Source organism: Paramormyrops kingsleyae, chromosome 17 (genome assembly GCF_048594095.1).
Source record: "Paramormyrops kingsleyae isolate MSU_618 chromosome 17, PKINGS_0.4, whole genome shotgun sequence".
NCBI classification, from domain to species: Eukaryota; Metazoa; Chordata; class Actinopteri; order Osteoglossiformes; family Mormyridae; genus Paramormyrops; species Paramormyrops kingsleyae.
The window spans coordinates 2,132,811-2,148,064 of NC_132813.1; the positions used below are offsets into that span (position 1 = coordinate 2,132,811).

Here is a 15,254-nt window from a genome sequence, read left to right on the forward strand (position 1 = left end):
GGTGTGAGAATCTGTTCTTTGATTGGTCCAAAGGTCTATCACTTATTTTCCTGGTTTGTCATTCGGCAAAGCGGTACTTGTCTTGCCCCCGCTCTCGTGGAGTTCTTCCGGCGCTCTGATTGCCCGTGAGGTGAGTGCGGAGCCCATGTCCTGCACTTCGGCTGAATTCTTCTTGATAGTTCGGTTATTAAACATGATTCTTACGTGTGAAATGTTCAGTTATGTTGAAAGTGGTACTGATGAGTTAGGCCCTAACTCTTTTTTTTTTTTTTGACTGGGTGAATTCATAATTTGTCAAACATGTCCCGACTTGGGTTATTTAACCGTACACGCGTTTGAAACACTCGGTGTTAAGTCTGGGGAGCGACCTGTAAGTGGCAGTACATGATCAAATAACATAAATCAACAACTGCATGGTGCGGGACACAAACCATTTCGCTGGGTATATTTCAAATTATTTTACCTTCCGAAGGTCTAAGGATTTATTAAAATAACGTCGTATTACTATAGCTGTACATTTCACGAGAAGACCGTGCTTTTTATACCTGCAATTCTCCCATATATAGCAGTTGTCAGGTTTTTGCGTTAGGCTTCGCAAATCATTTCAGATGATTGATTTCAGATGATATTCTGTCATTCCAGATGCTGTGACGTAGAGGGTGAGCGCGTTGAAATTATTCGTGTGACCACGGCGTGGCACTGTTGTGTTGTTCTTTATTCTTCTGAATATGCAGCCAAGTGATCAGAAAGCATGATTCTAACTGATAACATTAACGGGAATAAATCCATGCTTCCATCCCTCTTTCATGTCACTGTCGATTTCCCAGTGCACTGTCAATCTCATCAGGTTAACAAGCCCAATTTTGCATTTGTTATAAAGGTCTCTTTGCCTTAACCTGATATATGTATTAATATTTTTTGGTGTCGTGACTTTGGCTTTTGAGAGAAATAAAGAGTGTCCTTTTGCTTGGCATTTCCCCCAGAGGCAGAGACACATCAGCCTCCTGCTGGTCTGCTGATGCATTTGTCTCCCCGCAAACGGAAGGTCGCCGGGCAGGAGGGTACGGTGTGGACGCCATGAACGTGTTGTGCTGGTGTGTTGCCATGGCAACAGTGAGGACTGGCTTGTTGTAGCCTTGGGCCCAGCTGTTTTAACAGGTGGTTCGAGAGGGATGTTATGAAACTGAACAGCGGCGGAAAGGAGGCTCTCATCGAGATGTGAAATGTCACCTGATCTGAGGTTATCTACCATTATCACATACCTGTATGCTTGGTTAACTACTGCTGTGTTTGACTCATACAATGCCGGCTTATTGATACGTAAACGAGCAACGTCTCTGCTGCAATAACAAACAGTCCTTAGAATAGACACAAATTGACTCTATAGGGCAAATTAGACCAGTTTTGTAACAGTCACATTCTTTAAAAGGACTTGGTTCTCATGCAGGGTAATTATAAGCACTCATTGTAGTGATAACCAAGAATTACCATAGAGTTGTGTGAAGGTACTGACCCAGGTGTGTGTGGCACTGCAGGGGTGACATTTCCTGGGGGGGGGCAGAAAAACTGACTGACCACACACTCAGAACCCATACTTCACTCTCACAGGAAAAGCAATGAAATTCTATGTACGTGTGCTTGTAGAAATAGCAAAAATCTTCCCCTTATCTTTATACTGATGGAAGAACTTGTTTTTGAAGCTAAAGGAGGGTAGGATTAGTCAGTCATGCCTTGGTTTGAGCCAATGGAGAGCAGGGGACAGAGTGATGGACGGTTCTTTAATCCCGCCCCCTGTGGGTTTTAAAGCCCCTTTTCCCTATTTGTCATCATTTCTTATTACATTTCACTTTTCTTGATAACAGCACAGTGACCATTTATCCAGTGCTGATAATGTGCAAATTACATGCATGCTAACAGCTGGCTAATTTACCAATGGAACATCCCTCATGCAGAGACGCAGGCTTTAATGCACGCTCGCAATTATAGCCATCGCCTGCACCTCCAGTGCAACTCCGCCCTGAATGCACTGAGGGTGCGGCACGGCCGAGGGCCCCCCAGGCTCCAGAGAGCGACGCCTTTCCGCTGGAGCCAGGGGGCATAATGGGAAAGGAGGTCCAAATGTTAGATCATCTTAACGGCATACATGAGAACGTTTTACAAGGCCTACTGGCTGTTTTTCACTCTGGCATCAGGGTATCGGGCTTCTCAAAGAGCGCCCCCTTCAGTGGGGCTTGTGATGCGCAGCTGATTTCCAGACTCGAGAAGAAGGAAAAGCATGTTGCATCCTTCTATCCTTGCAGCTATACAGAAAGGGTTTATTGCTGTGATCTGAAGTTACCAAGATATGAAATCTTTACCGTGGGAAGTGCTGTTGCCATGGCGTCAGGATTGCTCTCCCTTCCCCCCCAATCACGCTGTTTTTCAGGCACCCTGCAGTCACCAGAGAGCATGTGCTCAGTCAGTAGGGCTTACTGGGAGATGGGAGACCCTGTGTGAGGGCTGGGGAGGGTCAACATCCATGCTATTGGTGGGGGTTAGTCTTCAAGTACTTGGTGTTTGGCGGGGGGGTCGCAAAAGGGCCATGCCCTGTGTGCCGTGACACATTACTCCTGTGATCGTCATCAAAATTATCTGTCATTTGTGCCGGTTTGTACCACATGGGATCACTTTCATTCACCTCCTGGCCACCAAACACCCTGTCTGCAGCTCCTCAGATCACTCTCAGGCTGACTGTGAACGCTCAACACGAAGTGTCGTCTCGGAGATGCTCTGACCCAGTCGTTAGGCCATAATGATTTATCTTACTGTTACCTTACTGCCTAATATAACCTAATAACCTTGGTCTGCACCATTTATTTTAAGATCGTCAAGATCATTCACTTCAAATGGGGACAATCATAATGTTATGGCTGCTTGTGTTTATAAGCAGCTGTGAAGCTGCTCAGCTTCGATTCGCCGGAATCATCTTCCTGAAGCACAGACGCACCACGGGCTGTACTGCTCAGCCTGTGACGCTTGGACGTGAGTCAGAGCCGCCCGTGTCTCCACGCATGTTAATTAGAAGCTTCCAGAAAGGAGCCGCTTTTTGTCATATGCCTGAGTACCGTGAGTCTGTCGTCACTGACAGCAGCTGGGGATTAATATTAGGGGCTGGGAGGGTACGTGGTGCTGAATGAGCGAGTGCCGTCGACAGCCCGCTGCTGGTGGGAGTGCACTACCTGCCCCAGTGTGGTGAGCTGTGCACACTGCAGACCTCCAGCCTGTCACCGCAGGCAGCGAGCTGTGCACACTGCAGACCTCCAGCCTGTCACCGCAGGCAGCGAGCTGTGCACACTGCAGACCTCCAGCCTGTCACCGCAGGCAGCGAGCTGTGCACACTGCAGACCTCCAGCCTGTCACCGCAGGCAGCGAGCTGTGCACACTGCAGACCTCCAGCCTGTCACCGCAGGCAGGGAGCTGTGCACACTGCAGACCTCCAGCCTGTCACCGCAGGCAGGGAGCTGTGCACACTGCAGACCTCCAGCCTGTCATCGCAGGCAGGGAGCTGTGCACACTGCAGACCTCCAGCCTGTCATCGCAGGCAGGCTCCAGGTGCTGATCAAGCTTAGATTCATGGTCCTTCGTTGATTTTTCCCCCTCGGCCTCTCATGCCCTCCTCCTTACCCTGTTTCTGGCAAGCGATCGCAGCGCCCTCTACAGGCACCGCAAAGGGGTGTTTTTTTTTTTTTGGTTTGCTGAGTGGGGGGCTCCTTTCTCCCACAGCGGGTGAAATAAATATCCAATTATCTCCCCTCTGCAGCGACCCGGGCAAAAGGCACTGATTAAATCCTTTTCTCTCTGTGTGCAAACTCTGTATGTATATTAAAAAAAAAAAACAAATGCACTCTGTGTTTGCCAAACATTTCCCTCCTTGCATCTTAAAAATGTTCGATTATGTTCGGGAATGTAAACGACAGAAACCAGCACAAATGACCGGCATTGGCTCATTTTGCTACCTACTGTCCCTGCAGCCTTAATGATTCTACATTTGCAGCATGACTGGATGCACTGGTTTGGACTGGCACCTATGTCATTAGTTTAAATCCCAGGGTTGGCAGAGTGATTTCACCATTGGGCCCCTGAACAAGGTCCTTCAGGGTCATGGGGAGTCTGGAGCCTATCATGGAGGCTACGGGCACAGTATGGGACGCGTACCCATTGCAGGGCAGTAGCAAATGGGAGCGTTGCAATGATTACCAGTATCTATCAGTTTGTTAATTATAAGCACGCACCTTGAGAATGTCAAATGATCAAGTTTGGTACCATTGTGCACGTGGCACAATTTCAGTGATTAATTTTTTGACAGCACAAAGCACCCAGTGACAAGCAAGCTTCGTTCACTTATAAACATCCGCTTCGCAACAAATGTTGTAACTAATATTTTGTTACGTAAAAGCCACTAAGTGTTTGCTTTTCCAAAGTAATTTATTGTGGCGTATTTAGCTTATTTTCTTTAAATCTTTCACTTTGATATTTTTGTTATTGTCTATTTTTGTCAATGGCGTAGATTTGGGTATGGACGATAGGGATTTCCCTACAATGCTGTGGGAGTACAGAGTGTGTAAAACTTGTTACTTTTTAGCTGGTGGGGACATTTTTCAGATACCCACAATATAAACCTCTTTTTTCTTTTTTTTTTTTAAATAAAATTATCTGTGAATGCATGTCTTGTATTTTGTTTGGTTACTCATGCTTAAGATAAGGGTTAAGGTTGTCATAGTTAGGATTAGGGTCATGCCCATAGAAATGAATGGAGAGCACCTACAATGATAGGAATATATGAAATAAGTGTGTGTTTGTGTGTGTGTGAGCGAGAGAGAGAGCGTGTGTGTGTGTGAGCGAAAGAGAGAGCTTGTGTGTGTGTGTGAGCGAAAGAGAGAGCGTGTGTGTGTGTGAGAGAGAGAGAGCGTGTGTGTGTGTGAGAGAGAGCGTGTGTGTGTGTGAGAGAGAGAGAGCGTGTGTGAGAGAGAGCATGTGTGTGTGTGCGTGAAAGAGAGAGCATGTGTGTGTGTGAGCGAAAGAGAGAGTGTGTGCGTGTGAGAGAGAGCATGTGTGTGCGTGTGAGAGAGAGCATGTGCGTGTGAGAGAGAGCGTGTGTGTGTGTGTGTGAGAGAGAGAGAGAGCGTGTGCGTGTGAGAGAGAGCATGTGTGTGTGCGTGTGTGTGAGAGAGAGAGAGCGCGTGTGTGTGTGTGTGTGCGTGCATATTTAGGGGGCAGAGAGTTGGGGACTGTGTTGGCCCCTACCAATCTATGGCTAAGCTATACCCTGGCCCTTAACCCTGCTCCAGCGACTGGCAGACCCTGCAGTCCCCAGTGTATGTCGCTTTAGATTGTTTGATAAATAAATAAAATGGCACCCAGCAGCCCAGCAACACATGCGAGGTAGAGGCAGGCGGTCTTTGGTCAGGGTGCACATGTGGGGTTAGCCCGGTGGACGTGCCCAGCTCGCCGCTTTCCCCTCTATGGGAGGGGACGCCTCCGTTTGTCCTCTGCTTCTCGGTCAATTTTCCATGCCACGGCTCGGCCAGGCGTGTGGGAAAACGGTCGTTCCGGACACATCTTTCAGATACAAATTACCCGTAATGGAGCCAGCGCCGAGCGCCGAGCGACTCTAATGGGCCACAGCGCGCCCGGTGAATTTAAATAGTGTGAAACACCGTGATGTGTCCCCCGCATATCCCAGCACGGGGGGCGGCTGCGTTGCTGCTTGTTTTAGATCAGCGTTTTAGTGTCCATGTCTTTCTGTCTGTCTGCATTCAGGCAATCAGTCTGACAGGACAGGCGGCCATTTTCTAAAGAAAAGCATCTTACGTTTTTCTATATTTGGAAATTTAAAATTCGAATCATGTGAATGTGCTCAAGAGCGTTACTCTCCCAGGATGGGTGACCCGAAATGAATCAGAGTTTAATATCAGATTTATTTTGTGTGACATCCAGTCTGGTGCCTGCCACAGACACCCACACTTCCAGTCATCTGTCAACCTCTTTGACCTCCCTCATTAACACTTTTTGCTCATTCTTGCAGGATGATCTTGCCTGTTTAATCTTCCCATTATCTGCTTTTGAATCTTGGTTCATGGGTCCAGTTTTGGGTTTCTGATTCCGCTTATTGTCGTGATCCCTGTCTGATGATCGTTTCATCTAATTTACTTCTACAGCCTCGTTTTTGGCTTTTCCAGTTTCAAAGAGGGTCTCGAGTCCTGCTCAGCCACTCTCTCCCGCATGTCCCAGTACCCAGTCCCGTCCTGGTACCCAGAGTTGCATGATGGCACCCTCTTGTGTCTGATATTGCCTCTGCTGGTCGGGATCCATCCCCCACGTCTGTGGCATTTTCTTAATCCCTCCCAGCGCAAGAGAAACGGAAAACGAATGGCTGTTTATGGCCGTCGCATTTGAAGCAGCCGCATCTTTAGTCACTTTGGTGAACACGGTTTATTCACACTGTCTAAGCAGAGACATTATCCCGTTTGCACCGGTGATGAATCTGCTTCTGCCGCATCACGTCTGCCGGAGCCATTCTTAATGCCATCCTTTAATTTCCTGGCGAGATGATCCATAGGTGTGCCATGAATGGTAGCCTAAATAAAGAAGTCACCCCCCCCCCCCTTCCCCTGATGATATTAATTGGAGAAAGCTAATGGTTGTAATTGCCCTGGTTAAGCATGCCGTGCTGTCCCCCATGACGGAGCGAGCGACGCCCCCCCCGCGACGGCCGCTTTCCGTAAGACAATCCGTATTGATTATGGGGACATTATACACTGGCCAGTAAATCCCAGCAGAGCAATGTGCAGCTCTTGTGTTTATAGCAGAGTAAGTAAACACCACCTGAGCTTATAAATGGGAAATGACACACGCCTCTATGGCCTGATACCACTTCATTATCCAGCCATTTTCTGAAACCGCTGGTCCTATTCAGGGTCATGGGAGGTCCGGAGCCTATGGGTGTCAGGCAGGATGGGGTGCCAACCCACTGCAGAACACACACACACACACACACACATATACTCACTCACACACACATACACACACACACACATACACTCACACACACACACATACACTCACACACACACACATACACTCACTCACACACACATACACTCACTCTTACATACACTCACACACACATACACTCACTCTCACACACACATGCACACACACTCACACACACTCATACAAATCTAAGGGCAATTTGGTAACTTGTTTTTGGACTGTAAGGGAAAACTAGAGTACCCAGAGGAAACCCCATGACAAGAAGGGGAGAACATTCAAACTCCACACACATGGAGCCATGGTGGAGACTCGAATCATGGTCCTGGAGATGTGAGGAAATAGTGCTAACCACTGCACCAGCATGCCACCCCCCCCAATCATTATTCAAATGCCAAATACAGTGTGAAATGTACTATAGTATTTAATAACAGGTATTCGATTTGCTTAGAGTAATGTCTATTTTGTCCACCAAGGGTCCGAAGTGTCCGATTTCCCCCCCAGTTGACCTCCTACTGGGGGCTCACACAGGTGAAGATGTACAGGAGCTGCGTTCAGGTGAGGACAGTGGACAGTGACATCACCCACCCACCCCCCCCAGGCCTCAACATCCTCTGTGCAGACGATCAAGCTGTCAGCCTGCCCACTTGCTGAACCTTCAGGCTGTGGCTGGATAGATGCATGGTTCCTGGGGAAGGAACCTTCTGAAAGCAGGCCCTGGCATCCTCGAGCATGGGATTTGTCAAGAATCTCCCCAAGACTCACCATGGTGGCAGGTGCCAGATTTCTGGTTTCAAAAACCAGGTCTGTTGACAGGCATCCAGAACCCTATGGAATTGTGGGTAAATTTGTCACCCCTTGACATTCGTGAGAGTTAGGGATGGATGATCTCCACAAATGTGAAGATTCACAAATAATACTTGGGTACATTATTAAAAATGAATGTATAACAAGTGTATAACAATGTGAAAAACGTGAGCTAGCTGGTTGTCGAGACAAAGATGCACAGCATACCCAAGCCAAAACTTTTAATAGTAAAGATTTAATATCCACTTACAGTAACAAATATAAAATAACACTAAAATGATCTTACGTGATCCAACTTATTTTCAGCATTGTTTTTATATTTTTTGCTTATGCGTGGTCCAAAAATATTCTCATTTAATTGTTTACAGCCAACTTGCAAATAACCAAAACCACGAATATGAAATTCGTGAATCTGGAGGGGCGACCGCATAATGTGAACGTCAGGATTACGTCAGTGACTCCAGCCCTGTAGGGGGCGACATTCCACTGCCTCCGTGACGTCATGGTGCATTGCAGCACACGCCTCAACTGCTAGGCTGTTCCTCCTTCCTTTTGCTCTCTTGGGCTGAGCCAGATGCAGTAGGTAGATTTATTTTTGGAGCAGCTGTGGTGTGTCTAAGCCCCCACCCCCCCACGAGACCGTGTGTCGCCACGCATTAGTGCATCTCACATCCATGGTTGGGCCCGTGTCCCCTGCAGCAGCTGGAGTGACGGAGCAGCGCTCAGCCTGCTTCTCTGTCTGTTCTGACTTGAGGTGACGGGCCGGGTGCCTGGCATACACCTGAGGTTTGGGCCCAGTCCCTGATGGGACCTCGATGGCAGACGGGACCACAACCCCTGTTGGAGGACCTGTGTGATGGTTTGAGATCTCAGAGGTTCATGTCTAGATGTGTACGTGTTCTCACTCATGTAAAGTAAGGACAGCTCTCTGGTGGGGGTGTGGTGATTTGTAGGTGGGGTCATGGGTGGGTTTGGGGGGGGGGGGCAGTGAGCAGGGCTATTGATCTGCTTACAGAGCCATACAAGTGCTCATGGGTAACTTACCTGTGTGGGCTTTTTGAAGATCCTCTTCCAACTGAAATCTGAACTGGACCCTTTTCTCCTCCACCCTTATGTGTCTGCATGATGGTCCAATGGCTCGTTTGTTGTTTCTGTTGTTTCTCTCCATAACTTGGCCTCTCCCTGCTTATTACCTGCCTCCCCTGGCTTAGCCTTTTAGAAATCCGTCAGGCCTGAACCAGGGGCGGAGGCAGGTGTCCTGCTCAGTGTTGGTTTGTTTGCTCCATTAGTCTTTACGTTGCACAGCACTGTTATCCCTTCCTCATCCAAACACACCACATAATTCTGATCCTTCTGATTAACTCCTGCTGACGGTTTGGCATTAGTTATGATCTTTGGCCACGTGTTTAGTTTTGCTTCGGTTAAAATTTTTGCAATAAAACCTCAATTTTCTAAATTAAACATGTGTTCTGCTTTTGTCACTGCCTTGTGTCGGATCGTCTTCTTTTTACCCAGGATTCAGTTCAGCTTTAGTTCACCTTAAAGGCACTAAAACACAGATGTAAGGTGTTAATGTGCTTGAATATATAAACTCTTGTTTCCTGATTAATCAGCAGGGGAAGTGAGGTACGGTCATAAACAATGAGAATCGGGGAAAAAAATCGCCTGGCATCAGCGCTGTCTGAGGCAATGATTGCTCTGTTCAGAGCTGCCTGATTTTCTCTGTGGCCTGTTAGCAAACCTCAGACCTCTCATGCAGAGTGTGAAAACCTGTCAGGAGAGACTGTCTGACCCACTTCACCGGAAACATCCTCTAACAAGCAACAAACATCATTTTACATCCATCCATCCTCTAGTCACTTATCCAGGCAGCATGAGGCTGAGGTAACACCCTGGATGGGCTGACAAACATTATTTTACAATGTAAAAATGTGATTATTGCAAAAGCAGATTAAAAAAAACATTCTTGTTTGAAGTGGTAGATTATTTGGAATGACTTGCTGCAGATGGTTCTGTCTGTTAACACTCCTATTCCCTGGCTCACATTATCTGTTACATTAGGATAATAATTCCTGGACCCCCAACTGGCAGCAGGCACTGGGTACATTTCTGTGCTTCCATACTGTCCCCCCCTTACTGTTTGTTATGCTGATTAACCTGAAGCGATTGTGTGGATCGTTGTTAACTAGGGTTGCAATGGGGCAGTAAATTTCCAGAAACTTTCCATCCCATGGGAATTTAAGCTGGGGAATTTTGGAAATATTCCAAGCTGAAAACTTTCTATGGGAATATATGGGAATTAACAGGAAATTCTCCAAATTTTAGATCCCTACTATTAAGAGACACACTTCCTGCCTCTCCATCCACCTCACAGCCCCACGGTGAATCATGCCATGCGTCCCCCCCCCACCACTGCCAGACAGAGTCCAGCATGGCTCCTCACACAGCAGCTTCATTGGGGTCCCGTTTGTCTGCTGTGGTTCCGTGTGACCTGGGTCGTCTTCAGTACCTGCTTCGCTCCATCTGGGATCCCATCTGCAGAATGTTCCAGACAGGCTTCATAGATATGCGATGAGATATGATGCTAATGTATGTTTTTCACTGATTCACTGATTTTTTTACAGAAACCTTAATCAAATTGATTGGTCAATTCTTGACTCCAAAACCACAGCCCTGCAGTTTGGTGCATGCCCCCCCCTCCCCCCCCCCCCCAATTATAGACCACTCGCATGGTGTCAGACACCCCCAGTGTGTGATAGCTGTAGTATCCCAAATGCCAGAGTAAGGTCTGTCACGGACCTGCCTTCCATATCCGTGTCCCTGCTCTGTAGTCAGGGGGCATTTCTTCATATTTGGAGGCTACTTTGCAAAATTTGCCAAGTCTTGTTTTTGGTAATAACATGTAAGTTCAGATGTAAAATGATAAATTAGGACTTGTTGTAATGTTTGTATAGGCTGTTATTTCATAGTTAATTAAGCTTGGGAACTTTGCACATAAAAAAGCCCTGAAACAACATGCGGGAAATTGGTATTAAGCCATTTCCATACTTTTGATGACATTTACAAAACAGATTACATTTCTGATGTGTCTGTGACAAAACTGTGGGCAGATATAACATCAGTGGGTGACCACAACCTTGAAAAAGGAGACCAACTTGTACTCCTGAATGCATGTGATGCGATGGATAAGAGCCCAGAATCAATCTTTCATGTCTTCTCTGTAGATACAGATGTCTTTGTGCTGTTACTTGGTAACTTCCTTCAGCCTCCCAAGTCAACTACTTTCATTAGGGAAAAGGGTGAAAGAATCTCCATTCAAGAGAACTACATAAAACTATGTAAGAAGCATGCCGATGCAGTGATAGGGCAGTACCCCTTTAAAGGAACAGACACTGGGTCATTTCCAGGATTCATGGAAGCAGATAATGACATTCTGCATGCATCTGCCAACTTCCGACTCACACATGAAATACCAGAGTGGATACATAGCGAAGTGGAGCGTTATGCGTGTTTGCTCTACAAAACAAGAGATGCCAGTTCCACGTTCTATTCGAGAATTACGATGGACACTCTTTGCTGAAAAAGGAAAAGAAGGTGCACACCTTCTGGGGTCATTAATGTCACACACATCAAGAGCTACTGCATGGCACTAGTCTGGACGTCCCCACAGAAACCCTGATCTCAACCTCCACCACCCATGAGCTACTGCTGGGAATCAGTTGAAGACAAACTCAAACCAGTCTTCTGCCTTAAGGCACCAGCTCCAGAAGGTCTACTTGAGCTTAGGAAATGCAGCTGTAACAGATTGTACAAGAAAGTTCCGTGGCTGACGAAAATATCACCTCCCATGTGCAGACCCATGTGGATGTGGTGATGCGTGCAGAACATAACAATGGGTGGTCCTGTACATACAGAGGAAACTGACATTATCTAGTTGTGAAAGTGACATTGTTTACTTTTAAAGTACTTCAGTGGCTGCTTTGGTTATAATCTGAGTTAATATTGACCCATAAAATTTCTCAGGATCTGCAGTGACATCGTAAAACATACTTTTCTGTCTTTTTTCCTGTTGTCAATGTGCTTTTTAACTTGCTTTGGTAATTTCATATAAACATTATTTTTATTCACATACAATTTTTTATGAGGTAATTTTGTGAATACAATTGTTATGGTGGACAAGAGTCCAACAGATGTCAGTTCTCCTTACATTTTCACGCAATATTGAGCATTTCATTTTTTTTTTTTTTGTTAAAATGGTGGTTGTTGACTTTACAACAAGTAAAAATAATTAGTTTGCCCCATGCCCCGCCCTGTCCCGTGCCCTACCCGATGGTCTATGTCACTGCAAGCTGGTCTGGTTAAACAGGTCCCAAAATGGATGGATGCTTCTTAAAAAAAGACGAGTGCAGCTGTGTAGCCTGAAGCCTAGAAAGAAGAGGAGAGGCCGGTTTGCTTCCGTACCTGTGGGTAATTTTACATCCCCCCCCCCCCGCCCTGGAGAGCTGAAGATTCACAGCTGAGAAAATTCATTCCTACTCTGATTTCCCATAAGGCCACATGATCTCACAGGGGCTGCAATGCATGGCTGACGGCGGGATGGGGGGGGGGGTGGCCGCTTCTCACGTCTGCAGCTGCAACATCAAACTTGAGATCCTGGGTCCTGAGGGACTCAGAAGGTCAAAGTTGGGGGGGGGGGGGGACGCAGGAGCTCAGCTCTGTGGGGGCATCTACAGATATAGCGCAGGGTATGAGAGGGGAGGGCCTTGTTTAACTTTTGTTTGTGTTGTCATCACTAAAATCAGCTTTGAGAAGCAGAACCTTTTCAGTGTTATTCTCAAGCGACTGCCTGCTGAAACTCTGGCTTAAAATGGACTTGTTGATCTCCACTTCCCTTGCGGACATGGACGTCGTAAACGTCGGGGTCCGGAGCATCCGGTGTTTCGCAGTGTGCAGAGAAGCCAGCTAACATCTGGAACTGGACTGAGGGCCTTCACGGGCACTACTGTCTCACTCCCTGTCCCCTCCGACCAGTTTTATGTTTGAGAGAGAAATGTACCAATCAGTCAATGTGACAGCTTCGTGTCCAGTGCCGGGTCTGTGAAATCCGATTGGGTTGAGCAATGTGGTAGCAGACCTACCCCCCCACCACATGCACCTGGAGTCCAGCTAAAGCTCAGATCTTCTCTGAGGAGGAGTGGACTTTGTAACGTGAGCAAAGCTGTCAGTCTGACTTCTCTCAGATTTTTTTCCAGTATATTTCACTTCCATGTCACCGGCACCTCTGTGTTCCGCGGAGGCGTTTTCACAAGGAGATCCGATGAGACCCCTGTCTGCTTCCTCGCGGGCCGTGCCGGCAGCCTCACAGAGCGCATACGTGCTGCACTGCAAACCCTGCATATCGCTGACACAGGCCTGTGATGGCGCTGTCCGTCCATCCGGGTCACTCAGATCCACATCAAGCGGCAGGGGCAGGTTTGAAGATTGGGACTCCCAATCAAAAAGTCACTTCAGATGTTTCAAAGACTAAAAAAATAGCTAGTGAGTAGAGTCAGAAGATCATAGGTAGCTGGCTGGTTAGCAGAACGAGTTGCTTCAGCATCTCGCAAATAAAGAACAAGTTTATTTAATATTGTGTCATGACTGTTTTTTGCCAGCAGGGGGCAACTTTGGGGCCCCCTGCTTTGGGGCCACATGAAACTTTGGGGCCACATGAAAATATGTGGATTGAGTAGTGGTGAATGTAGGTGATTGCAGACCTTGGTTAGGGGGGCTTCAGTCACCCCTTTTTTTTTGGTCTCAGCCACCTCTCCATTAAGTGAATTGTCATGTATTTTCATGCACATTTCGGCATCCCATATTAAATCGGATTGAAATTGCCCCCCCTAAGGGTCAAATGCTTGAATTACCCCTAGTGGTAAACATGTAGGTGGAGAAAATGAGTGGCCTAGTCATTGGCTGTGTTTACACAGTCGGTGCTTCCCCCCGGCAGGCTGTACCAGGCTAAGCACAGCACACTTTCTGCTGTTACACTAACATACAGTGGTATGGCCACTAGTGCCAGTACTGACCCCCACTAACTCACCATCCTGGTGTGGCAGGCAGATCTGAAGCTTCCAGGTCAGTTTGTTTATTTTATTTTGGTTTTTTAATATATATTTTTCCCAGGTTCTTTGAACACTTCCCCGCCCATCAAAGAGGCTGTGCAGGGGCTGCTAAATGAAGCCAGTGATGCGAGATGGGGCTGATCAAAGCTCCCTCTCCCCTGAGTACACAGCAGTGTTAAAAGTGTGTGATGCCCCCACCACAAAGGTTTGCTCTTCCCGCCCCCCCTCCCGCTGGCTTTTAACATCACCTCTCAAACAGCTGCGTTCAGTGCTGTGTCACTGTCGTAGCGGATTTCCATAGTGACGTGTACCCCGCATGTACTCCTGGTACTGCGTCACCGTCATAGCGGATTTCCATAGTGACGTGTACCCCGCATGTACTCCTCGTACTGCGTCACCGTCGTAGCGGATTTCCATAGTGACGTGTACCCCGCATGTACTCCTCGTGCTGCGTCACCGTCGTAGCGGATTTCCATAGTGACGTGTACCCCGCATGTACTCCTCGTGCTGCGTCACCGTCGTAGCGGATTTCCATAGTGACGTGTACCCCGCATGTACTCCTCGTGCTGCGTCACCGTCGTAGCGGATTTCCATAGTGACGTGTACCCCGCATGTACTCCTCGTGCTGCGTCACCGTCGTAGCGGATTTCCATAGTGACGTGTACCCCGCATGTACTCCTCGTGCTGCGTCACCGTCGTAGCGGATTTCCATAGTGACGTGTACCCCGCATGTACTCCTCGTGCTGCGTCACCGTCGTAGCGGATTTCCATAGTGACGTGTACCCCGCATGTACTCCTCGTGCTGCGTCACCGTCGTAGCGGATTTCCATAGTGACGTGTACCCCGCATGTACTCCTCGTGCTGCGTCACCGTCGTAGCGGATTTCCATAGTGACGTGTACCCCGCATGTACTCCTCGTGCTGCGTCACCGTCGTAGCGGATTTCCATAGTGACGTGTACCCCGCATGTACTCCTCGTGCTGCGTCACCGTCGTAGCGGATTTCCATAGTGACGTGTACCCCGCATGTACTCCTCGTGCTGCGTCACCGTCGTAGCGGATTTCCATAGTGACGTGTACCCCGCATGTACTCCTCGTGCTGCGTCACCGTCGTAGCGGATTTCCATAGTGACGTGTACCCCGCATGTACTCCTCGTGCTGCGTCACCGACGTAGCGGATTTCCATAGTGACGTGTACCCCGCATGTACTCCTCGTGCTGCGTCACCGTCGTAACGGATTTCCATAGTGACTTGTACCCCGTATGTACTCCTCGTGCTGCGTCACATGCAGAGCCCACCAGCCTCTGCTTTCCCAG

At 47.9% G+C, this 15,254-nt stretch overlaps 1 long non-coding RNA gene across 1 annotated transcript; it reads left to right on the plus strand.

The window, feature by feature from the left end:
* Positions 1-136: 136 nt before the first annotated feature.
* On the plus strand, positions 137-4,703 carry LOC111833768 (uncharacterized). The gene is made up of 2 exons (XR_002835829.2): positions 137-659; positions 984-4,703. It is a non-coding gene; the product is annotated as an uncharacterized lncRNA (long non-coding RNA).
* The last annotated feature ends 10,551 nt before the right edge of the window (positions 4,704-15,254 follow it).